Genomic DNA, 26,543 nt, shown 5'->3' on the forward strand with positions numbered 1-26,543 from the left:
TCTACGCAAACAACGGGTGATGTACAGTAGTTACGTTGTATAAATATTTTTTCCTTGTAACAGTGGATGGACCTGTTGTTCCCACCTCCTGAAGGAATGGAATTTGCGGGCCTGGATCTTGCGGTAGCGGCATATATTTTCGGTAAAGACCTCCTAGCAAGGTTGGTTGGCACCATTTTCAGAGACAAAAAATTTAAAATTTGTTTCTTGCATTGTGTCTACAGTTTTATGCCTCACCTTGATGTGACACCTGTTGCCTTTGGATACCCGCTTATGATTTTCTTTCTCTTCTATGCAGTGAGGTGCTCGTTCCTGATGAACACTGCCCCGTAACTAGAGGGTCTCTACAGACACTGTGCCCCAGACAACAAGTGATCGATGACATAAGGCCCCCTAGCCCGGTGAATACCAGTTATATATTGCTACTTATATGACATTCGAATGTGTAACGCTCGCAGGTGCTCAGCTTGACCGCTGTGATGTCTACTAGGAGCATTACCACGAAATCGTCTTTGAAGCGTTGGTGGCTTCCTACTGGATTCTCGGTCAGTACCTGTAAATCTAATTTCCTTTTGTGATTTGAAGTAGATTGTTATAGTTGTCTACATGCTGGAATGCCAAATATTCGTCTTCGTGTTTGATGTCTTGACAGCAAATTGCACTTAGCCCAGGCCACCATTGTCCATAAACCCTGGAGTACATTAGGAAGAATTTCATGGGGTTGGCAGACAACTTATTCAAGGTAGTTTCTTACTCGTATGCATAGAATCCAGAGTAGGTTAAACAGTGAGGGCTATTCATACATGAACACGTGTTGTTTTGTTCGGGCTATGTCAACAGGGGTACGTGCCGATGTATAAGGATAATCACTGGTACCTCATGATCATCGATTTCGTGAGCAGCGAACTTGTGTACTTAGACTCTCTGAAGGTTGGTAAGGAGACAAAGGCCTGCAAGGATCAAATGCGATATGTGGTAATGCATGGTTTCTTTTTCTTTCATTTTAATAATCTGCCTTGCTAAACAAATGTAACGTAAAGACTTGTAATGGGTGCATAGGTATTTTTCCTAGAGAATATACTTGCTGATCGTAGTTTCTACAACGATAAGGTCAACTGCATCTTTCTCAAACCTTCTACCTTCATTGTCGTGGAACCTGAAATAGGCCAGCAGGATGAAAGATCATGTGTTACGACATCAAATTTAATTTTATCATGTCTGTCATTTACCTGAGATATTTAACGTCACATTGTGTCTAAACGATTGCAGGAACGATTGCGGAGTGTGAGTGACGCAGTGGATGATCTAGTCCCACCTGTGGTGAAATTACAACATACAGGTAACTTAATTTTTCACCAAATTTGACATATGCCCACGGCAAGACTGTTCCATTTTGCAATATCTCGTCCTTGATCTACCTCGACATAATCCAGGTCGTCAATGCAACGCCGCGAATGCGACTAGCTCTAGACTTGTCATGGGGAGGCACAACGCACTACGAACGGACATAGGATGCATGGCCGTTGATAACTGGGATACGAGGTGCCATCTTTCAGTAAGAAAAGCAAGGAAGCACGTTCAGGATTTGTTCGGCAAAGCCGCAGCGACCGAGTAGGCCGTGTGGGCGGAACGGTAACCAGTGACACACTCTTCGAATGGCTTTTGAAGTTGTCCATTCGTCACATTTTGTTCATCCTGGAGAGATCAACCGTTGACCGCAATCTAATGCACCTATAGTTTGCTGATAAGAGCATACTGTGTTTTGTTGAACTGACATGTTAACGAATGGGTGCCACTTTTGCTTTAAGTAGATCATGCTCAGTAACTATCCCCTCCGTTGACCATGTTGATCGTTAAGTTGTCGGAGTTTATTTCAGGGACTTCCGGTTGACATTTTTTGCAAGTATTGGATACATGTGCGTGCTTGTTATTATGCACAGGAAAATAGTGACTCTGTTATGGTGTGGAATTTGATTTTGTAAGGCCCGTCATGTGTTTGTGTAAAACATATTATGAATGAACAAGCTTTACTATTTGTGTCAACGGTTTGGTCTCTGATGAGCGGATAATTTATACGCTTTTTGGCATTGTTTTTAGTATGTTTCTAGTAGTTTTAGTTAGTTTTTAGTATACTTTTTTATTAGTTTTTAATTAAAATTCACTTTTCTGGACTTTACTATGAGTTTGTGTGTTTTTCTGTGATTTCAGATATTTTCTGGCTGAAATTGAGGGACCTGAGCAAAAATCTGATCCAGAGACTGAAAAGGACTGCAGATGCTGTTGGATTCTGACCTCCCTGCACTCGAAGTGGATTTTCTGGAGCTACAGAAGCCCAATTGGCGCGCTCTCAACGGCGTTGGAAAGTAGACATCCTGGGCTTTCCAGAAATATATGATAGTCCATACTTTGCCCAAGATTTGATGGCCCAAACCGGCGTTCAAAGGCACCTTCAGATTTCCCAGCGTTAAATGCCGGAACTGGCACCTAAATGGGAGTTAAACGCCCAAACTGGCATAAAAGCTGGCGTTTAACTCCAAGAAGAGTCTCTATACGAAAATGCTTCAATGCTCAGCCCAAGCACACACCAAGTGGGCCCGGAAGTGGATTTTTATGTCATTTACTCATCTCTGTACACCCTAGGCTACTAGTTCTCTATATATAGGACCTTTTACTATTGTATTTTCATCTTGGTTTTTCTGGTTCCCTCTCTGGGACCGAAGCCAATGATCACTTTTGTTCTTATGTATTTTCAACGGTGGAGTTTCTACACACCATAGATTAAGGTGTGGGGCTCTGCTGTACCTCGAGTATTAATGCAATTACTATTGTTCTTCTATTCAATTCCGCTTGTTCTTATTCTAAGATATTCATTCGCACTCAAGAACTTGATGAATGTGATGATTATGTGACACTCATCATCATTCTCACTGATGAACAAAGTGACTGACAACCACTCTTGTTCTACAAGCAAACAAGGCTCTAATGTTTATCTCTTGGGTTCTTTAACCGGAATCTTCGTGGTATAAGCTAGAACTGATGGCGGCATTCAAGAGAATCCGGAAGGTCTAAACCTTGTCTGTGGTATTCTGAGTGGGATTCAATGATTGAATGACTGTGATGTGCTTCAAACTCCTGAGGGCGGGGCGTTAGTGACAGACACAAAAGAATCACTGGATTCTATTCCGGCCTGATTGAGAACCGACAGATGGATAGCCGTGCCGTGACAGGGTGCGTTGAACATTTCCAATGAGAGGATGGGAGGTAGCCACTGACAACGGTGAAACCCTACATACAGCTTGCCATGGAAAGGAGTAAGAAGAATTGGATGAAGACAGTAGGAAAGCAGAGAGACGGAAGGGAAAGCATCTTCATACACTTATCTGAAGCTCTCACCAATGATATACATAAGTATCTCTATCTTTATCTTTATGTTTCATTCATCATCTATACCCCTTTGAGTCTGCCTGACTAAGATTTACAAGGTGACCATAGCTTGCTTCATACCAACAATCTCCGTGGGATCGACCCTTACTCGCGTAAGGTTTATTACTTGGACGACCCAGTGCACTTGCTGGTTAGTTGTGCGGAGTTGTAGTGATCACAATTTCGCGCACCAAGTTTTTGGCGCCGTTGCCGGGGATTGTTTGTGTATGGACAACTGACGGTTCATCTTGTTGCTTAGATTAGGTATTTTTTTTTCAGAGTTCTTAAGAATGAATTCTAGTGTTTCAAGGTGATGTTCTTATCATCACCAAAGCTGATTGATCCTCATCAATTTAGCTCTTGAATGCAATGTCCTGCTGAAGCTTGGCTAGCCATGTCTAATTCCTTTAGACTGAAGCTTTAGACTAACATTGCATGATTCCTGGAATTTTCATTAAGAATTTTGATACCTTTATTTTCTTCTTCCACATAATTTTCGAAAAATCAAAAAAAAAATTTCAAAATCATAAAAACCAAAAATATTTTATGTTTCTTGTTTGAGTCTAGTGTCTCATGTTAAGTTTGGTGTCAATTGCATGTTTCTGTTCTTCTTGCATTCATTCATGTGTCTTCATTAATCTTCAAGATGTTCTTGATGATTTCCTTGTTTTGATCTTTGAATTCTACTGATTTGAGTGTTTTGTTGTTTCTCATATGCATTCTCATCTTGTTAGTGTCAGTAGTATACAAACTGCTAAGTTTGGTGTCTTGCATGCATTGTTATTTGATTTTAGTTGCATTTTGATTATTCCTCATTATTAAAAATCCAAAAATATTTTTAATTTGTGTCTTTTCAAGTCAATAATACAGAGAATTGAAGATTCAGAACATACTGCAGAGGAATCACACAGAAAAAGCTGGGCATTCAAAAATGCCCAGTGAAGAAGACAGACTGGCGTTTAAACGCCAGCCAGGGTGCCTGGCTGGGCGTTTAACGCCCAAAAGGGTAGAGTTTTGGGCGTTAAACGCCAGAATGTGCACCATTCTGGGCGTTTAACGCCAGGATGGCACAAGAGGGAAGATTTTGTTTTCAAATCAATTTTTTTTAAGTTTTCAAAGTTTTTCAAAATCAAATCATATCTTTTCAATCAAATCTTTTTCAAAATCAATTTCTTTCCTTTTTTCAAAGATACTTACTAACAATTAATGATTTGATTGAACATCTCAAATTTGTTGCCTTTTCTGTTGAGAAAGGTTTAATGTTTGAATCATATCTTTTCTTGTTAGGCAAATCATTAATTTTTAAAATCAAATCTTTTTAAAATTGTTTTTCAAATCATATCTTCTCAATCACATCTTTATAAAACCATAACTTTTCAATCATATCTTTTTAATCACATCTTTTTCAAAATAGATTCCAATCAAATCTTTTTAATTTCCAATTTCAAATTCTTTTTCAAAAATCACTTGATTTCTTTCCCACCCTTGGTTTTTCGAAAATCAATTAAAGTTTTTCAAAATGTTTTTAAAATCCTTTTAATTGAATTTTTGAAATTTCTTCCCCTCTTCTCACATCCTTCTATTTATGGAGTACCACTCTTCCTTAATGCACAATTCGAACTCTATCTGATTAAGTTCGAATTCTCTACTTCTTCCTTCTAATTTTCTATTCTTCTGACACCTCAAGGAATCTCTATACTGTGACATAGAGGATTCCATATTTTCTTGTTCTCTTCTCCTTCATATGAGCAGGAACAAAGACAAAGGCATTCTTGTTGAAGCTGACCCTGAACCTGAAAGGGCCTTGAAGCGAAAGCTAAGAGAAGCTAAGGCACAACTCTCTGTAGAGAACCTAACCGAATTCTTCAAAGAAGAAGAACCCATGGCAGCCGAAAACAACAACAATGCCAACAATGCAAGGAAGGTGCTGGGTGACTTTACTGCACCTACTCCCGACTTCTATGGGAGAAGCATCTCTATCCCTGCCATTGGAGCAAACAACTTTGAGCTTAAGCCTCAATTATTTTCTCTAATGCAACAGAATTGCAAGTTCCATGGACTTTCATTGGAAGATCCTCATCAGTTCTTAGCTGAATTCTTGCAAATCTGTGACACTGTCAAGACTAATGGGGTTGACCCTGAGGTCTACAAACTAATGCTATTCCCTTTTGCTGTAAGAGACAGAGCTAGGACATGGTTGGACTCACAACCTAAAGAAAGCCTGGACTCATGGGAAAAGCTAGTCAATGCCTTCTTGGCAAAGTTCTTTCCACCTCAAAAATTGAGTAAGCTTAGAGTGGAAGTCCAAACCTTCAGACAGAAGGATGGAGAATCCCTCTATGAAGCTTGGGAAAGATACAAACAATTGATCAGAAAATGTCCATCTGACATGCTTTCTGAATGGAGCATCATAGATATTTTCTATGATGGTCTCTCTGAACTATCCAAGATGTCTTTGGATAGCTCTGCTGGAGGATCTCTTCATTTGTAGAAGACGCCTACAGAAGCTCAAGAGCTAATTGAAATGGTTGCAAATAATCGATTCATGTATACTTCTGAAAGGAATCCTGTGAACAATGGGACTAATCAGAAGAAAGGAGTTCTTGAGATTGACACTCTGAATGCCATATTGGCTCAGAATAAAATATTGACTCAACAAGTCAATTTGATTTCTCAAAGTCTGTCTGGAATGCAAAATGCACCAAGCAGTACTAAGGATGCTTCATCTGAAGAAGAAGCTTATGATCCTGAGAACCCTTCAATGGAAGAGGTGAATTACCTAGGAGAACCCTATGGAAACACCTATAATTCTTCATGGAGAAATCACCCAAATTTCTCATGGAAGGATCAACAGAGACCTCAACAAGGTTTCAACAACAATAATGGTGGAAGAAACAGGTTTAGCAATGGCAAGCCTTTTCCATCATCTTCTCAGCAACAGACAGAGAATTCTAAGCAGAACCCCTCTGACTTAGCAACCATGGTCTCTGATCTAATCAAAACCACTCAAAGTTTCATGGCTGAAACAAGATCCTCCATTAGGAATTTGGAGGCACAAGTGGGTCAGCTGAGCAAGAAAGTTACTGAACTCCCTCCTAGTACTCTCCCAAGCAATACAGAAGAAAATCCAAAAGGAGAGTGCAAGGCCGTCAACATGGCCGAATTTGGAGAGGAGGGAGAGGAAGTGAACGCCACTGAGGGAGACCTCAATGGGCGTGCACTGACCTCCAATGAGTTCCCCAATGAGGAACCATGGGAATCTGAGGCTCAAAATGAGACCATAGAGATTCCATTGGATTTACTTCTGCCATTCATGAGCTCTGATGAGTATTCTTCCTCTGAAGAGGATGAGTATGTCACTGAAGAGCAAGTTGCTAAATACCTTGGAGCAATCATGAAGCTAAATGACAAGTTATTTGGAAATGAGACTTGGGAGAACAAACCTCCTTTGCTCACCAAAGAACTGGATGACTTGTCTAGGAAGAAATTACCTCAAAAGAGACAAGATCCTGGGAAGTTTTCCATACCTTCCACCATAGGCACCATGACCTTCAAGAAGGCTCTGTGTGACTTAGGGTCAAGTGTAAACCTCATGCCTCTCTCTGTAGTGGAGAAGCTAGGGATCTTTGAGGTACAAGCTGCAAGAATCTCACTAGAGATGGCAGACAACTCAAGAAAACAAGCTTATGGACTTGTAGAGGATGTTTTGGTAAAGATTGAAGACCATTACATCCTTGCTGATTTCATAGTCCTAGAGACTGGGAAGTGCATGGATGAATCCATCATCCTTGGCAGACCCTTCCTAGCCACAGCAAAGGCTGTGATTGATGTTGATAGAGGTGAACTGATCATTCAAGTGAATGAAGAATCCTTTGTGTTCAAGGCTCAAGGATATCCCTCTGTCACCATGGAGAGGAAGCATGAGGAGCTTCTCTCAAAACAGAGTCAAACAGAGCCCCCACAGTCAAACTCTAAGTTTAGTGTTGGGAGGCCACAACCAAACTCTAAGTTTGGTGTTGAACCCCCACATTCAAACTCTAAGTTTGGTGTTGGGAGGTTCCAACATTGCTCTGAGTATCTGTGAGGCTCCATGAGAGCCCTCTGTCAAGCTATTGACATTAAAGAAGCGCTTGTTGGGAGGCAACCCAATGTTATATTTTATCTATTTTCTTTTGTTATTTTATGTTTTTTGTAGGTTGATGATCATAAGAAGTCACAAAATCAATTGAAAAAGCAAAAACAGAATGAAAAACAGGAAGAAAAACAGCACACCCTGGAGGAAGAACCTACTGGCGTTTAAACGCCAGTAAGGCTAGCAAGTGGGCGTTTAACGCCCAGTCTGGCACCATTCTGGGCGTTTAACGCCAGAAAGGGGCACCAGACTGGCGTTAAACGCCAGGAAAGGGCAAGAACCTGGCGTTAAACGCCAGAAATGGGCACCAGCCCGGCGTTTAACGCCAGAATTGGCTCAAAACGCGTTTTTGCATGCCATTTGGTGCAGGGATGACTTTTCCTTGACACCTCAGGATCTGTGGACCCCACAAGATCCCCACCAACCCCACCACTCTCTCTCTTCTTCACCCATTCACCAATCACCTCATGACCTCTTCCCCAAAAACCCTTCACCTATCAAATCCCATCTTTCTCTTCACCACTCACATCCATCCTTCATAAAATCCCACCTACCTCACCATTCAAATTCAAACCACTTTCCCTCCCAAACCCACCCATCATGGCCGAACCACAAAGCCATCTCCCTCTCCTCCATTTCTTCTTCTTCTACTCTCTTCTTTCTTCTTTTGCTCGAGGACGAGCAAACCTTTTAAGTTTGGTGTGGTAAAAGCGTTGCTTTTCGTTTTTCCATAACCATTTATGGCATCCAAGGCCGGAGAAACCTCTAGAAAGAGGAAAGGGAAGGCAAAAGCTTCCACCTCCGAGTCATGGGAGATGGAGAGATTCATCTCAAGGGTGCATCAAGACCACTTCTATGAAGTTGTGGCCTTGAAGAAGGTGATCCCCGAGGTCCCTTTTTCACTCAAAAAGAGTGAATATCCGGAGATCCGACATGAGATCCGAAGAAGAGGTTGGGAAGTTCTCACTAACCCCATTCAACAAGTCAGAATCTTAATGGTTCAAGAGTTCTATGCCAATGCATGGATCACCAAGAACCATGATCAAAGTGTGAACCCGGATCCAAAGAATTGGCTTACTATGGTTCGAGGGAAATACTTAGATTTTAGTCCGGAAAATGTAAGGTTGGCATTCAACTTGCCTATGATGCAAGGAGATGAACATCCTTACACTAGAAGGGTCAACTTTAATCAAAGGTTGGACCAAGTCCTCACTGACATTTGTGAAGAGGGCGCCCAATGGAAGAGAGATTCAAGAGGGAAGCCGGTTCAGTTAAGAAGGCATGACCTCAAACCCGTGGCTAGAGGATGGTTGGAGTTTATCCAACGCTCAATCATTCCCACTAGCAACCGGTCCGAAGTTACTCTAGACCGGGCCATCATGATCCATAGCATCATGATAGGAGAAGAAGTGGAAGTTCATGAGGTTATAGCCCAAGAACTTTATAAGGTGGCGGACAAGTCCTCTACCTTGGCAAGGTTAGCCTTTCCTCACCTCATTTGTCACCTCTGTTATTCAGTTGGAGTTGACATAGAAGGAGACATCCCCATTGATGAGGACAAGCCCATTACTAAGAAAAGGATGGAGCAAACAAGAGACCCCTCTCATCATGAGATCCCTGAGATGCCTCAAGGGATGCACTTTCCTCCACAAGACTATTGGGAGCAAATTAACACCTCCCTAGGAGAATTGAGTTCCAACATGGGACAACTAAGGGTGGAGCACCAAGAACATTCCATCCTCCTCCATGAAATTAGAGAAGATCAAAGAATCATGAGAGAGGAGCAACAAAGACAAGGAAGAGACATTGAGGAGCTCAAGCACTCCATAAGACCTTCAAGAGGAAGAACAAGCCGCCATCACTGAGGTGGACCCGTTCTTTAATCTCCTTGTTCTTTATTTTCTTGTTTTTCGAAATTTTCATGCTTATCTTTGTCTATGTTTGTGTCTTATGATCATTAGTGTCTTAGTGTCTATGCCTTAAAGCTATGAATGTCCTATGAATCCATCACCTTTCTTAAATGAAAACTGTTTTTAATCACAAAAGAACAAGAAGTACAGGATTTCGAATTCATCTTTAAAACTAGCTTAATTAGTTTGATGTGGTGACAATACTTTTTGTTTTCTGAATGTATGCTTGAACAGTGCATATGTCTTTTGAATTTGTTGTTCATGAATGTTAAAGTTGTTGGCTCTTGAAAGAATGATGAAAAAAGAGACATGTTACTGAGGATCTGAAAAATCATAAAAATGATTCTTGAAGCAAGAAAAAGCAGTGAATACAAAAAAAAAAAGAGGCGAAAAAAAAAACGAAAAAGAAAGAGAAAAAGAAAGAAAAAAGAAAGAAATAAAGTTGTGATCCAAGGCAAAAAGAGTGTGCTTAAGAACCCTGGACACCTCTAGTTGGGGACTCTAGCAAAGCTGAGTCACAATCTGAAAAGGTTCACCCAATTATGTGTCTGTGGCATGTATGTATCCGGTGGTAATACTGGAAGACAGAGTGCTTTGGGCCACGGCCAAGACTCAATAAGTAGCTGTGTTCAAGAATCATCATACTTAACTAGGAGAATCAATGACACTATCTGGATTCTGAGTTCCTAAAGAAGCCAATCATTCTGAATTTCAAAGGATAAAGTGAGATGCCAAAACTGTTCGGAGGCAAAAAGCTACTAGTCCCGCTCATCTAATTTGGAGCTAAGTTTCATTGATAATTTGGAGTCTATAGTATATTCTCTTCTTTTTATCTTATTTGATTTTCAGTTGCTTGGGGACAAGCAACAATTTAAGTTTGGTGTTGTGATGAGCGGATAATTTATACGCTTTTTGGCATTGTTTTTAGTATGTTTCTAGTAGTTTTAGTTAGTTTTTAGTATAATTTTTATTAGTTTTTAATTAAAATTTACTTTTCTGGACTTTACTATGATTTTGTGTGTTTTTCTGTGATTTCAGGTATTTTCTGGCTGAAATTGAGGGACCTGAGCAAAAATCTGATCCAGAGACTGAAAAGGACTGCAGATGCTGTTGGATTCTGACCTCCCTGCACTCAAAGTGGATTTTCTGGAGCTACAGAAGCCCAATTGGCGCGCTCTCAACGGCGTTAGAAAGTAGACATCCTGGGCTTTCCAGCAATATATGATAGTCCATACTTTGCTCAAGATTTGATGGCCCAAACCGGCGTTCAAAGTCACCTTCAGATTTCCCAGCGTTAAACGCCGGAACTGGCACCTAAATGGGAGTTAAACGCCCAAACTGGCATAAAAGCTGGCGTTTAACTCCAAGAAGAGTCTCTACACGAAAATGCTTCAATGCTCAGCCCAAGCACAAACCAAGTGGGCCCGGAAGTGGATTTTTATGTCATTTACTCATCTCTGTACACCCTAGGCTACTAGTTCTCTATATATAGGACCTTTTACTATTGTATTTTCATCTTGGTTTTTCTGGTTCCCACTCTGGGACCGAAGCCAATGATCACTTTTGTTCTTATGTATTTTCAACGATGGAGTTTCTACACACCATAGATTAAGGTGTGGGGCTCTGCTGTACCTCGAGTATTAATGCAATTACTATTGTTCTTCTATTCAATTCCGCTTGTTCTTATTCTAAGATATTCATTCGCACTTGGTGCGCGAAATTGTGATTCACTACACAACTTTGCACAACTAACCAGCAAGTGCACTGGGTCGTCCAAGTAATACCTTACGCGAGTAAGGGTCGATCCCACGGAGATTGTTGGTATGAAGCAAGCTATGGTCACCTTGTAGATCTCAGTCAGGCAGACTCAAATGGGTATAGATGATGAATAAAACATAAAGATAAAGATAGAGATACTTATGTATATCATTGGTGAGAGCTTCAGATAAGCGTATGAAGATGCTTTCCCTTCCATCTCTCTGCTTTCCTACTGTCTTCATCCAATCCTTCTTACTCCTTTCCATGGCAAGCTTATGCAAGGGTTTCACCGTTGTCAGTGGCTACCTCCCATCCTCTCAGTGAAAATGTTCCTATGCTCTGTCACAGCATATGGCTAATCAGCTGTCGGTTCTCGGTCAGGCCGGAATAGAATCCAGCGATTCTTTTGCGTCTGTCACTAACGCCCCGCCTGCTAGGAGTTTAAAGCACGTCACAGTCATTCAATCATTGAATCCTACTCAGAATACCACAGACAAGGTTAGACCTTCCGGATTCTCTTGAATGCCGCCATCAGTTCTCGCCTATACCACGAAGACTCTGATCTCACGGAATGGCTGGCTCGTTTGTCAGGCGAGCACTCGGTTGTCAGGCGATCAACCATGCATCGTGTATCAGGAATCCAAGAGATAAACACTAGAGCCTCATATGCTTGTAGAACAAGAGTGGTTGTCAGTCACCTTGTTCATAGGTGAGAATGGTGATGAGTGTCACGGATCATCACATTCATCAAGTTGAAGAACAAGTGATATCTTGGACAAAGAACAAGCGGAATTGAATAGAAGAACAATAGTATTTGCATTAATACTCGAGGTACAGCAGAGCTCCACACCTTAATCTATGGTGTGTAGAAACTCCACCGTTGAAAATACATAAGAACAAGGTCTAGGCATGGCCGAATGGCCAGCCTCCCAAATGATCTAAGATAGCATGAAACTCAAGGATAGCTACCAAGATGTCTAATACAATAGTAAAAGGTCCTACTTATAGAAAACTAGTAGCCTAGGGTGTACAGAGATGAGTAAATGACATAAAAATCCACTTCCGGGCCCACTTGGTGTGTGCTTGGGCTGATCAATGAAGCATTTTCGTGTAGAGACTCTTCTTGGAGTTAAACGCCAGCTTTTATGCCAGTTTGGGCGTTTAACTCCCATTTTGGTGCCAGTTCCGGCGTTTAACGCTGGAATTCCTGAGGGTGACTTTGAACGCCGGTTTGGGCCATCAAATCTTGGGCAAAGTATGGACTATTATATATTGCTGGAAAGCCCAGGATGTCTACTTTCCAACGCCGTTGAGAGCGCACCAATTGAGCTTCTGTAGCTCCAGAAAATTCACTTCGAGTGCAGGGAGGTCAGAATCCAACAGCATCTGCAGTCCTTTTCAGTTCTCTGAATCAGATTTTTGCTCAGGTCCCTCAATTTCAGCCAGAAAATACCTGAAATCACAGAAAAATACACAAACTCATAGTAAAGTCCAGAAAAGTGAATTTTAACTAAAAACTAATAAAAATATACTAAAAACTCAACTAAAACTACCAAAAACATACTAAAAACAATGCCAAAAAGGGTACAAATTATCCGCTCATCACAACACCAAACTTAAATTGTTGCTTGTCCCCAAGCAACTGAAAATCAAATAAGATAAAAAGAAGAGAATATACTATAGACTCCAAATTATCAATGAAACTTAGCTCCAAATTAGATGAGCGGGACTAGTAGCTTTTTGCCTCCGAACAGTTTTGGCATCTCACTTTATCCCTTGAAATTCAGAATGATTGGCTTCTTTAGGAACTCAGAATCCAGATAGTGTTATTGATTCTCTTAGTTAAGTATGATGATTCTTGAACACAGCTACTTTATGAGTCTTGGCCGTGGCCCAAAGCACTCTGTCTTCCAGTATTACCACCGGATACATACATGCCACAGACACATAATTGGGTGAACCTTTTCAGATTGTGACTCAGCTTTGCTAGAGTCCCCAATTAGAGGTGTCACTACAAGAAAAACACCCATTCAGGTACACTTGAAAAGTGTAGCCAAAAGTGAAAAAAAATGATGCTTTAGGCTACGGCTACGCTTTTTGGGGTGATTCCTATTCGGCCGTTGTCTATTCTCAAAGGCTACGCTTTTCTGCACCAAGGGCTACGCTTTTGGCGTTTGGGAATAGGCTACGCTTTTCAAGTGATGCTGTCCAGGACCAAAGGCTACGCTTTTCAGCTTTCATTTTTCCAGAATAGGCTACGCTTTTCAATGCTACTGCATCACTTATAAAGCGTAGCCACATTGTATACCATAGCTACTTTTTATAAGCGTAGCCTTAGATCCCTCTTTTTTTTTGTATACTATAGCTACTGTATATAAGTGTAGCCTTAGGTCCCTCATTGTTTTTTTTTATTTTCTATATATATATATATATATATATATATATTCTAATAATTTTTTTTCTAAAACCTAATATTTAGTAATATGATTATATATTACATGTATAATAATTTTGTATTTTTATTTGAATGAATTGAATATTATAAAATAAAAATAAATACATAATTATACTAAATAATTTCTTTAAATAAATACATAATTCTATTCTACGTGTTAGCGTCTTTTTGAGACTGCTGAGAACAATTTGCGAGTCCTTGCTGCCCAAGACAAATAAAAAAGAATTGCTGTATATAATGCTTCCATGACTCTTTGAAGTTCCTTGCTATGAGAAGCCTTCATGTTTCATGAACATTGCATAAAGCAGCTCATTCCATGTATCAGGTACACCATGCAGACACTAGTGGCTGCAATCTTGCCGATGGAGTGCCGCCGTGCCGCCATTCGGACCAAGATAGTAAATTGATGAGTGTCCATCTTTTCTCTGAGCTGTCATCTCTGTTATATTCAATATTTTTAACTTGACAAGTTCAGTGCTATTTTTGTGTGATGATAGCAATGAATTGCCTATTTTGAATTGTGACCAGTTATCATTAGGCACTAATGACATGTTAAGCTCTGGCAGTGTTTCCAAATGACAACTTCCACCGCTTCTCCAATCTCCACTTCTGTTCTTACATTATTGGATAAATATATGTAAAACTTGGAAGGCAAAATATAAATCATAACAATTGTTGCAACAAATTACAAACCTGAAGTGCACGGGTGTATATGTACGAAAGAAAACTTGACTCTTGTTAAGATTTACAGTATCTTGTATCCAATTCAACACTGTCTCCATTGACTTCCTATATGCATCTTCCACCTTCATTTCCATCTTAACTTCCATACCTTGTTGGAAATAACAGCCCCTGAGCAAATATGAAAAGGTTTGTTTATAGGTTTGTTTATCGAGATTCCAGAATTAATCCATGTATTAAATGATTCTTAAAAGTTAGCACAACACTGCTACCAGCTCAAACAACTAAACCAAAATAACTGTAAAAATTACAGACAAAAAAATTGTAACCGCCATGCAACCATTTAACCACAAATTCAGCACAATCATCATTTAGCAAGAATTAAATTGATATAATCAAACAGATTTGGGACCCAGCAGCAGCAGCAGCAATTAAATCATTCAAGAGATAACGGCAAAACAACAAAATAGGGCAGGAAAAAAAAAGACAACCTAGAAGAAGGTGGAAATTAGGGTAGAACCGGATAGCACAGGACAGAATAGCAGCAGGCAGAATCGAAGAAAAGGAATTTGTGAAACAGCAGGCAAACACAGCAGACGCTGGTGGTGCTGGGTGAGCCACCAAATTTTGCTCCTGAAAAGGAAACACAATTATGTCCACTAGCAGGTCTCCATAGGAACAGTTTAATAAGTTTTTAAAAATCATAGGGACGCATCAAAGATCTTATTATTGCTTTATCAAAGGACATATGCTCAGGATCTTAGATTTAACAATTTTTTCTATCTTATATTTACTTAATTTGAATTAATAACTTCAAACTTAACTACTTAAGTCTTAAAGCATGCACTACTCAATCATTTTTTCCATGAAATGGAATTTTGTAACTCATCAATATGTTCATATATTTCTCTGTAAATAAGCCCCCATATTAGGCATTCACTTTGGCTTCATTCAAAATTTTAGTTGAACCTCAGATAGAAAAGAGAAATAAAGCTGACAGAAACATACCAAGATAAAGTCTTATTGGATGTTGAAAGATAGTTCACGAGCATACCCAAATTTCTCTTGAGGACGCCACGAACTACACTTGAAGTCTGAAAGGGGGGGGGAATTAAAAAATCATCCTCGACAAAACATTAAGGTGTATTGACAGGTATTAGTCATCTTAAATTTTTCTCTTTAAACCATACTCACAACCAGCAAAGCATACAAAATTAAAGATGATTTTTTAAATGCAGAGGTTTCATAGTTGTTTCATGCAGGCTACCTTTATCACCACATCTTTTATGGAAAGACTCATGGAAGTTTACAGCATCATCTGAGAAAAAGTACCTAAAGAAGTCTTCAACCTTTATCTACAGTTTGTAAATTTAAAATTTTAAAATTTCTAATAAATTTACAAGACTAATATTACTAAAGTCAACAAGGGAAAACTTGAAAATGAAAAAAAATGGTATTTTTTCTAATAAGAAATACCAGAAAATCAGCTTCTGCAACACCTGTGTATTTTTCTGGGACTGCACATTAGAAAATAAGCTCAGATCAGCAGAGTTTTTGAAAAAATATGATGGATTAATAAAATATATTATAAGTTAAATACAACAGACATTTTTTTTATCTTTTTTATAAAAGAATAATTTCATTAAGATTTAAGGAGAAGGATAATATGATAAAAAAGCAAAACAAAGGATTCATCTATAAAGCATGGCTTTTCAAATCCTAAACACAATGGGCATGAAAAATTGATCAATTTTGCTTAGGCAAAGTTTCCTAGGCTTATATATTTAATATTTTTTAACTTCTCAGACCATAAATAAACAGAGGGGTTGGAGAATTTCAAAGACGGGATCAATCAAGTCCGTTTACCAACTTCTATTTGTAAGAAATCCCATTTCAATTTGGTTTCTTTTCTTATCAACAACAGAACCAACTTTCCCACCAATAAAAGTCCTCGACTCATATATATCCACCTGATCGAGAGCAATTAGAAGTAAACATACTAGATAAAATGCATTAGCTAGAATATCCTAATAAATTTAACACCATAATTGTGTTAAGAAACTGACCAAATCACTCCCCTTTGCTTCAAAAATCAAGTTTACCATGTACACCATAACATCCAATTTCAAAATAACATTTTCTTCGTTCCATATTGATAAGTCGCTTTGACTTTTCACATATATTCATAAATCAAAGTATCAAAATGACTTATAAAATATGAAATGGAGGAAGTGTGATATTAAAGATTAAAGGAGCTAAACCTCGTGTCCTTGATCCAAGAGTTCCACTGTAGTTGACATGCCAGAAAGCCCAGCTCCAATGATGGCAACTTTTAGCTTTGGTCCTCGATAATGTTCTGGTTCTGGCGAAAACAGCCCTTTTGGCGCTGGCAGGAAACCATTTCATTTGTCAAACTTACAGCTCAGCTCAATTACTTAATAACTAAACCTGGTAACATGGCAAACCAGATTCATTCATAAGCTCACATCACTCCCCTATGATATGTGTTGCGTACTCAGGTTTGAGACTTGATTAGGGTCAATAGTGGATGAGAACTCTTAATATTTTGTGTATAACTGTGTGTGTAGTATAGGTGTGTGTTGTGATATTATAATACTCAAAATTATAGGCTATCCAATTTATGACAAAAAAAACATAAATAGAAAACTGAAATATAACATGAGTAACATGGTGAATATGCAGCTAGCATACATAGTAATTAAAATATTTAATAATTGGACTTACAATGTTCCAGCGAATTGTGTGCTAAGATAAGCTTGGTCTTCAGGGAAGAACCTAGCAAGGCCAAAGTCTCCAATCTTGGGATGAAACTTATGATCAAGAAGAATGTTGCTTGCTTTGATGTCTCGGTGAACAATTCTTAGATGTGAATCCTCATGAAGGTACTGCAATCCCCTTTCCACGCCTAGAACAATTTGGAACCTAGTGCTCCAATGCAGGAATCGATCAGCATTGTTCCCTGCAGGAGGGGAACATTCAAAGTTTCAATTTGCTCTGTTTAACCAATCCTATGCTCTTGTGGGAATTAAAAAAAGAAGGGATACCATATATGAAGAGGTCCAAACTTCTGTATTCACAATCCTAACCATCCTTCACAATCCAGTATTCACCCACAGGCACAGAAATTCAGCAAAAATTAATGAAATTGAAAGTTCAAACACTCCCCTTCCCTCTCTTCCAGTCCAATATAACTTCTAAAATATATTGTTGCCTACAGAGACATCGAAATTAAAATTGAAATGAGAATGAAATGAAAGTTGAAGAGGGAGAGAGAGAGACAGAGGTTAGGAGTACGGGCAGGAGCACGGCAAGCCCTAGCTGCGGTGGCGGCTTCAATCGACCCCAGGAGCAACGACAGTGCACGGCGGAACAGCCTCCTCTCTTGCGTCGCATCTTCGTCCTCTCTCTCCATCTCGTCTGCAAATCGTCTCTCTCTCCCCTCCGGGCTCCCTGCTCTGCGACGGCAATGGCGGCAGCTGCAGCGACGTTGCGGCGGTGACCCCCTCTCACTCTCTATTCTCTCGATCGCGCTCTCTCATCTCCGTCTCCCTCCTCTCCTCCCTCTGGTTTCACTCTTTCTCTTGGATCTGGGTGTGTGTGTGTGAAAGGGGGCGTGGTGGCAGTGGTGAGTGATGGTGAGAATGAGTGTGAGTGTGTGGGTGTGTTAGGGAAGGGTTTTCAACAATTAATTCGAAGGTGATTTGCGAAGGTGAGGGGCGAAACTTTTTTCTGATCAGAAGGCGAAAGTGAGGGTATTCGAAGGTGAGTGTGATTTGGTGATAAGGAAAAGAAAAATTACTAAGTGTTTAGGTGCATTTGGCCTAGATACATTAGGCTACGCTTTTAAAGTGCACCCAAAACTTAACAAATAGGCTACCCTTTAAAAGCGTCTCCTTTGATATGAAAAGTGAACCTATAGATATCAACCTACGGCTACGCTTTATAAGTGATTTCTATAATACCTAAGGCTACGCTTTTTAAATGATGCCGCATTTGTGTATCCTTTTCTCTTATAAAAAGGCAACACGGAGAAAAGCGTAGCCTATTCTATGAATAGGCTACGCTTTTCAAATGTAGCTTAAAAAAAGTGTGGCTGAATGGGTATTTTTCTTGTAGTGTGTCCAGGGTTCTTAAGCACACACTTTTTGCCTTGGATCACAACTTTATTTCTTCCTTTTTCTTTTCTTTTTCTTTCTCCCCTTTTTTTTTCGTTTTTCTCTTTCTCTTCTTTTTTTTTTTTGTATTCACTGCTTTTTCTTGCTTCAAGAATCATTTTTATGATTTTTCAGATCCTCAGTAACATGTCTCCTTTTTCATCATTCTTTCAAGAGCCAACAATTTTTAACATTCATGAACAACAAATTCAAAAGATATATGCACTGTTCAAGCATACATTCAGAGAACAAAAGTGTTGCCACCACATCAAACTAATTAAGCTAGTTTTAAAGATGAATTTGAAATCCTGTACTTCTTGTTCTTTTGTGATTAAAAACAGTTTTCATTTAAGAAAGGTGATGGATTCATAGGACATTCATAACTTTAAGGCATAGGCACTAAGACACTAATGATCACAAGACACAAACATAGATAAACATAAGCATGAAAATTTCGAAAAACAGAAAAACAAACAATAAGGAAATTAAAGAACGGGTCCACCTTAGTGATGGCGGCTTGTTCTTCCTCTTGAAGGTCTTATGGAGTGCTTGAGCTCCTCAATGTCTCTTCCTTGTCTTTGTTGCTCCTCTCTCATGATTCTTTGATCTTCTCTAATTTCATGGAGGAGAATGGAGTGTTCTTGGTGCTCCACCCTTAGTTGTCCCATGTTGGAACTCAATTCTCCTAGGGAGGTGTTGATTTGCTCCCAATAGTTTTGTGGAGGAAAGTGCATCCCTTGAGGCATCTTAGGGACTTCATGAGGAGGAGGAGGATCTCTTGTTTGCTCCATCCTTTTCTTAGTGATGGGCTTGAGGTCATGCCTTCTCAGTTGAACTGGCTTCCCTCTTGAATTTCTCTTCCATTGGGCGTCCTCTTCACAGATATCTATGAGGACTTGGTCCAACCTTTTGATCAAAAGTTGACCCTTCTTCATGGCCACAACTTCATAGAAGTGGTCTTGATGCACCCTTGAGATGAATCTCTCCATCTCTCATGACTCGGAGGTAGAAGCTTTTGCCTTCCCTTTCCTCTTTCTAGAGGTTTCTCTGGCCTTGGATGCCATAAATGGTTATGGAAAAACAAAAAGCAATGCTTTTACCACACCAAACTTAAAAGGTTTGCTCGTCCTCGAGCAAAAGAAGAAAGAAGAGAGTAGAAGAAGAAGAAATGAGGAAAAAGGAGATGGCTTTGTGTTCGGCCAAAGAGGGGGAGAAGTGGTGTTTAGGTGGTGTGAAAATAAAGGAGTGAAGAAGGGTTTATGGGGATCCTGTGGGGTCCACAGATCCTGAGGTGTCAAGGAAAAGTCATCCCTGCACCAAATGGCATTCAAAATCACGTTTTGAGCCATTTCTGGCGTTAAACGCCGGGCTGGTGCCCATTCCTGGCGTTTAACGCCAGGTTCTTGCCCTTTTCTGGCGTTTAACACCAGTCTGGTGCCCCTTTCTGGCGTTAAACGCCCAGAATGGTGCCAGACTGGGCGTTAAACGCCCAACTGCTAGCCTCACTGGCGTTTAAACGCCAGTGGGTTCTTCCTCCAGGGTGTGCTGTTTTTCTTCCTGTTTTTCATTCTATTTTTGCTTTTTCAATTGATTTTGTGTCTTCTTATGATCATCAACCTACAAAATAACAAAAAATAACAAAAGAAAATAGATAAAATATAACATTGGGTTGCCTCCCAACAAGCGCTTCTTTAATGTCAGTAGCTTGACAGAGGGCTCTCATGGAGCCTCACAGATACTCAGAGCAATGTTGGAACCTCCCAACACCAAACTTAGAGTTTGAATGTGGGGGTTCAACACCAAACTTAGAGTTTGGTTGTGGCCTCCCAACACCAAACTTAGAGTTTGACTGTGGGGGCTCTGTTTGACTCTGATTTGAGAGAAGCTCTTCATGCTTCTTCTCCATGGTGATAGAGGGATATTCTTGAGCCTTAAACACAAAGGATTCTTCATTCACTTGAATGATCAGTTCACCTCCATCAACATCAATCACAGCCTTTGCTGTGGCTAGGAAGGATCTGCCAAGGATGATGGATTCATCCATGCACTTCCCAGTCTCTAGGACTATGAAATCAGTAGGGATGTAATGGTCTTCAATCTTCACCAATACATCCTCTACAAGTCCATAAGCTTGTTTTCTTGAGTTGTCTGCCATCTCTAGTGAAATTCTTGCAGCTTGTACCTCAAAGATCCTTAGCTTCTCCATTACAGATAGAGGCATGAGGTTTACACTTGACCCTAAGTCACACAGAGCCTTCTTGAAGGTCATGGTGCCTATGGTACAAGGTACTGAAAACTTCCCAGGATCTTGTCTCTTTTGAGGTAATTTCTGCCTAGACAAGTCATCCAGTTCTTTGGTGAGCAAAGGAGGTTCATCCTCCCAAGTCTCATTTCCAAATAACTTGTCATTTAGCTTCATGATTGCTCCAAGGTATTTAGCAACTTGCTCTTCAGTGACATACTCATCCTCTTCAGAGGAAGAATACTCATCAGAGCTCATGAATGGCAGAAGTAAATCCAATGGAATCTCTATGGTCTCATTTTGAGCCTCAGATTCCCATGGTTCCTCATTTGGGAACTCAGTGGAGGTCAGTGCACGCCTACTGAGGTCTTCCTCAGTGGCGTTCACTTCCTCTCCTTCCTCTCCAAATTCGGCCATGTTGATGGCCTTGCACTCTTCTTTTGGATTTTCTTCTGTGTTGCTTGGAAGAGTACTTGGAGGGAGTTCAGTAACTTTCTTGCTCAGCTGTCCCACTTGTGCCTCCAAATTCCTAATGGAAGACCTTGTTTCAGTCATGAAACTTTGAGTGGTTTTGATTAGATCAGAGACCATGGTTGCTAAGTCAGAGGGGTTCTGCTTAGAATTCTCTGTCTGTTGCTGAGAAGATGATGGAAAAGGCTTGCCATTGCTAAACCTGTTTCTTCCACCATTATTGTTGAGACCTTGTTGAGGTCTCTCTTGATTCTTCCATGAGAAATTTGGGTGATTTCTCCATGAAGAATTATAGGTGTTTCCATAGGGTTCTCCTAGGTAATTCACCTCTTCCATTGAAGGGTTCTCAGGATCACAAGCTTTTTCTTCAGTTGAAGCATCCTTAGTACTGCTTGGTGCATTTTGCATTCCAGACAGACTTTGAGAAATCAAATTGACTTGTTGAGTCAATATCTTATTCTGAGCCAGAATGGCATTCAGAGTGTCAATCTCAATAACTCCTTTCTTCTGATTTGTCCCATTGTTCACAGGATTCCTTTCAGAAGTGTACATGAATTGGTTATTTGCAACCATTTCAATTAGCTCTTGAGCCTGTGTAGGCGTCTTCTTCAGATGAAGAGATCCTCCGGCAGAGCTATCCAAAGACATCTTGGATAGTTCAGAGAGACCATTATAGAAAATACCTATGATGCTCCATTCAGAAAGCATGTCAGAAGGACATTTTCTGATCAATTGTTTGTATCTTTCCCAAGCTTCATAGAGGGATTCTCCATCCTTCTGTCTGAAGGTTTGGACCTCCACTCTAAGCTTACTCAATTTTTGAGGTGGAAAGAACTTTGCCAAGAAGGTATTGACTAGCTTTTCCCAAGAGTCCAGGCTTTCTTTAGGTTGTGAGTCCAACCATGTCCTAGCTCTGTCTCTTACAGCAAAAGGGAATAGCATTAGTCTGTAGACTTCAGGGTCAACCCCATTAGTCTTGACAGTGTCACAGATTTGCAAGAATTCAGCTAAGAACTGATGAGGATCTTCCAATGGAAGTCCATGGAATTTGCAATTCTGTTGCATTAGAGAAACTAATTGAGGCTTAAGCTCAAAGTTGTTTGCTCCAATGGCAGGGATAGAGATGCTTCTCCCATAGAAGTCGGGAGTAGGTGCAGTAAAGTCACCCAGCACCTTCCTTGCATTGTTGGCATTGTTGTTGCTTTCGGCTGCCATAGGTTCTTCTTCTTTGAAGAAATCGGTCAGGTCCTCAACAGAGAGTTGTGCCTTAGCTTCTCTTAGCTTTCGCTTCAAGGTCCTTTCAGGCTCAGGGTCAGCTTCAACAAGAATGCCTTTGTCTTTGTTCCTGCTCATATAAAAAAGAAGAGAACAAGAAAATGTGGAATCCTCTATGTCACAGTATAGAGATTCCTTGAGGTGTCAGAGGAAAAGAAAAATAGAAGTCAGAAGTAGAAAATTCAAACTTATAAAAAAAAGATGGAGTTCGAATTTTGCATTAAGGAATAGTGTTAGTCATAAATAGAAGGATGTGAGAAGAGAGGAAGAAATTTTCGAAAACTAAGTTAAAAAGATTTTGAAAACATTTTGAAAAACACTAATTGATTTTCGAAAATGAAAGTGGGAAAGAAATCAAGTGATTTTTGAAAAAGATTTTGAAATTAGAAATCACAAAGATATGATTGAAAACTATTTTTAAAAAAAAAGATGTGATTAAAAAGATTTGATTGAAAAGTTATGCTTTTAAAAAGATATGATTGAAAAGATATGATTTGAAAACAATTTTAAAAAGATTTGATTTTAAAAATTAATGACTTGCCTAACAAGAAAAGATATGATTCAAACATTAAACCTTTCTCAACAGAAAAGGCAACATACTTAAAATGTTCAATCAAATCATTAATTGTTAGTAAGTATCTTTGAAAAAGGAAAGAAATTGATTTTGAAAACATTTGATTGAAAAGATTTGATTTGAAAAAGATTTGATTTTGAAAAACTTTGAAAACTTGAAAAAAATTGATTTTGAAAACAAAATCCTCCCCCTTGTGCCATCCTGGCGTTAAACGCCCAGAATGGTGCACATTCTGGCGTTTAACGCCCAAAACTCTACCCTTTTGGGCGTTAAACGCCCAGCCAGGTACCCTGGCTGGCGTTTAAACGCCAGTCTGTCTTCTTCACTGGGCATTTTTGAATGCCCAGCTTTTTCTGTATAATTCCTCTGCAGTATGTTCTGAATCTTTAATTCTCTGTATTATTGACTTGAAAAGACACAAATTAAAAATATTCTTGGATTTTTAATAATGAGGAATAATCAAAATGCAACTAAAATCAAATAACAATGCATGCAAGACACCAAACTTAGCAGTTTGTATACTATTGATACTAACAAAATGAGAATGCACATAAGAAATAACAAAACACTCAAGTCAATAGAATTCAAAGATCAAAACAAGAAAATCATCAAGAACAACTTGAAGATAAATGAAGACACATGCATAAATTTGAAAAATGCAAGAAGAACAGAAACATGCAATTGACACCAAACTTAAAATGAGACACTAGACTTAAACAAGAAATATTTTTTTTGTTTTTATGATTTTGTAATTTTTTTGGATTTTTTGAAAATTAAGTGGAAGAAGAAAATAAAGGTATCAAAATTCTTAATGAGAATTCCAGGAATCATGCAATGTTAGTCTAAAGCTTTAGTCTAAAGGAATTAGACATAGCTAGCTAAGCTTCAGCAGGACATTGCATTCAAGAGCTAAATTGATGATGATCAATCAGCTTTGGTGATGATAAGAACATCACCTTGAAACACTAGAATTCATTCTTAAGAACTCTGAAGAAAAATAATACCTAATCTAAGCAACAAGATGAACCGTCAGTTGTCCATACACAAACAATCCCCGGCAACGGCGCCAAAAACTTGGTGCGCGAAATTGTGATTCACTACACAACTTTGCACAACTAACCAGCAATTGCACTGGGTCGTCCAAGTAATACCTTACGCGAGTAAGGGTCGATCCCACGGAGATTGTTGGTATGAAGCAAGCTATGGTCACCTTGTAGATCTCAGTCAGGCAGACTCAAATGGGTATAGATGATGAATAAAACATAAAGATAAAGATAGAGATACTTATGTATATCATTGGTGAGAGCTTCAGATAAGCGTATGAAGATGCTTTCCCTTCCGTCTCTCTGCTTTCCTACTGTCTTCATCCAATCCTTCTTACTCCTTTCCATGGCAAGCTTATGCAAGGGTTTCACCGTTGTCAGTGGCTACCTCCCATCCTCTCAGTGAAAATGTTCCTATGCTCTGTCACAGCATATGGCTAATCAGCTGTCGGTTCTCGGTCAGGCCGGAATAGAATCCAGTGATTCTTTTGCGTCTGTCACTAACGCCCCGCCTGCTAGGAGTTTGAAGCACGTCACAGTCATTCAATCATTGAATCCTACTCAGAATACCACAGACAAGGTTAGACCTTCCGGATTCTCTTGAATGCCGCCATCAGTTCTCGCCTATACCACGAAGACTCTGATCTCACGGAATGGCTGGCTCGTTTGTCAGGCGAGCACTCGGTTGTCAGGCGATCAACCATGCATCGTGTATCAGGAATCCAAGAGATAAACACTAGAGCCTCATATGCTTGTAGAACAAGAGTGGTTGTCAGTCACCTTGTTCATAGGTGAGAATGGTGATGAGTGTCACGGATAATCACATTCATCAAGTTGAAGAACAAGTGATATCTTGGACAAAGAACAAGCGGAATTGAATAGAAGAACAATAGTATTTGCATTAATACTCGAGGTACAGCAGAGCTCCACACCTTAATCTATGGTGTGTAGAAACTCCACCGTTGAAAATACATAAGAACAAGGTCTAGGCATGGCCGAATGGCCAGCCTCCCAAATGATCTAAGATAGCATGAAACTCAAGGATAGCTACCAAGATGTCTAATACAATAGTAAAAGGTCCTACTTATAGAAAACTAGTAGCCTAGGGTGTACAGAGATGAGTAAATGACATAAAAATCCACTTCCGGGCCCACTTGGTGTGTGCTTGGGCTGAGCAATGAAGCATTTTCGTGTAGAGACTCTTCTTGGAGTTAAACGCCAGCTTTTATGCCAGTTTGAGCGTTTAACTCCCATTTTGGTGCCAGTTCCGGCGTTTAACGCTGGAATTCCTGAGGGTGACTTTGAACGCCGGTTTGGGCCATCAAATCTTGGGCAAAGTATGGACTATCATATATTCCTGGAAAGCCCAGGATGTCTACTTTCCAACGCCGTTGAGAGCGCGCCAATTGGGCTTCTGTAGCTCCAGAAAATCCACTTCGAGTGCAGGGAGGTCAGAATCCAACAGCATCTGCAGTCCTTTTCAGTTCTCTGAATCAGATTTTTGCTCAGGTCCCTCAATTTCAGCCAGAAAATACCTGAAATCACAGAAAAACACACAAACTCATAGTAAAGTCCAGAAAAGTGAATTTTAACTAAAAACTAATAAAAATATACTAAAAACTCAACTAAAACTACCAAAAAACATACTAAAAACAATGCCAAAAAGGGTACAAATTATCCGCTCATCAGCACTCAAGAACTTGATGAATGTGATGATTATGTGACACTCATCATCATTCTCACTGATGAACAAAGTGACTGACAACCACTCTTGTTCTACAAGCAAACAAGGCTCTAATGTTTATCTCTTGGGTTCTTTAACCGGAATCTTCGTGGTATAAGCTAGAACTGATGGCGGCATTCAAGAGAATCCGGAAGGTCTAAACCTTGTCTGTGGTATTCTGAGTAGGATTCAATGATTGAATGACTGTGACGTGCTTCAAACTCCTGAGGGCGGGGCGTTAGTGACAGACGCAAAAGAATCACTGGATTTTATTCCGGCCTGATTGAGAACCGACAGATGGATAGCCGTGCCGTGACAGGGTGCGTTGAACATTTCCAATGAGAGGATGGGAGGTAGCCACTGACAACGGTGAAACCCTACATACAGCTTGCCATGGAAAGGAGTAAGAAGAATTGGATGAAGACAGTAGGAAAGCAGAGAGACGGAAGGGAAAGCATCTTCATACACTTATCTGAAGCTCTCACCAATGATATACATAAGTATCTCTATCTTTATCTTTATGTTTCATTCATCATCTATACCCATTTGAGTCTGCCTGACTAAGATTTACAAGGTGACCATAGCTTGCTTCATACCAACAATCTCCGTGGGATCGACCCTTACTCGCGTAAGGTTTATTACTTGGACGACCCAGTGCACTTGCTGGTTAGTTGTGCGGAG

At 39.8% G+C, this 26,543-nt stretch overlaps 2 non-coding genes across 2 annotated transcripts; one reads left to right on the forward strand and one right to left on the reverse strand.

Moving 5' to 3' along the window:
* Positions 1 to 5,710: 5,710 nt before the first annotated feature.
* Positions 5,711 to 5,814, reverse strand: LOC130952367 (small nucleolar RNA R71). The gene has a single exon (XR_009074547.1). It is a non-coding gene; the product is annotated as a small nucleolar RNA R71 (small nucleolar RNA).
* A 16,135-nt stretch (positions 5,815 to 21,949) lies between these two features.
* On the forward strand, positions 21,950 to 22,057 carry LOC130953610 (small nucleolar RNA R71). Its single transcript, XR_009075772.1, has one exon. It is a non-coding gene; the product is annotated as a small nucleolar RNA R71 (small nucleolar RNA).
* Positions 22,058 to 26,543: the final 4,486 nt, after the last annotated feature.

The sequence above is a fragment of the Arachis stenosperma genome, chromosome 9 (assembly GCF_014773155.1).
Source record: "Arachis stenosperma cultivar V10309 chromosome 9, arast.V10309.gnm1.PFL2, whole genome shotgun sequence".
Lineage (NCBI taxonomy): Eukaryota > Viridiplantae > Streptophyta > Magnoliopsida > Fabales > Fabaceae > Arachis > Arachis stenosperma.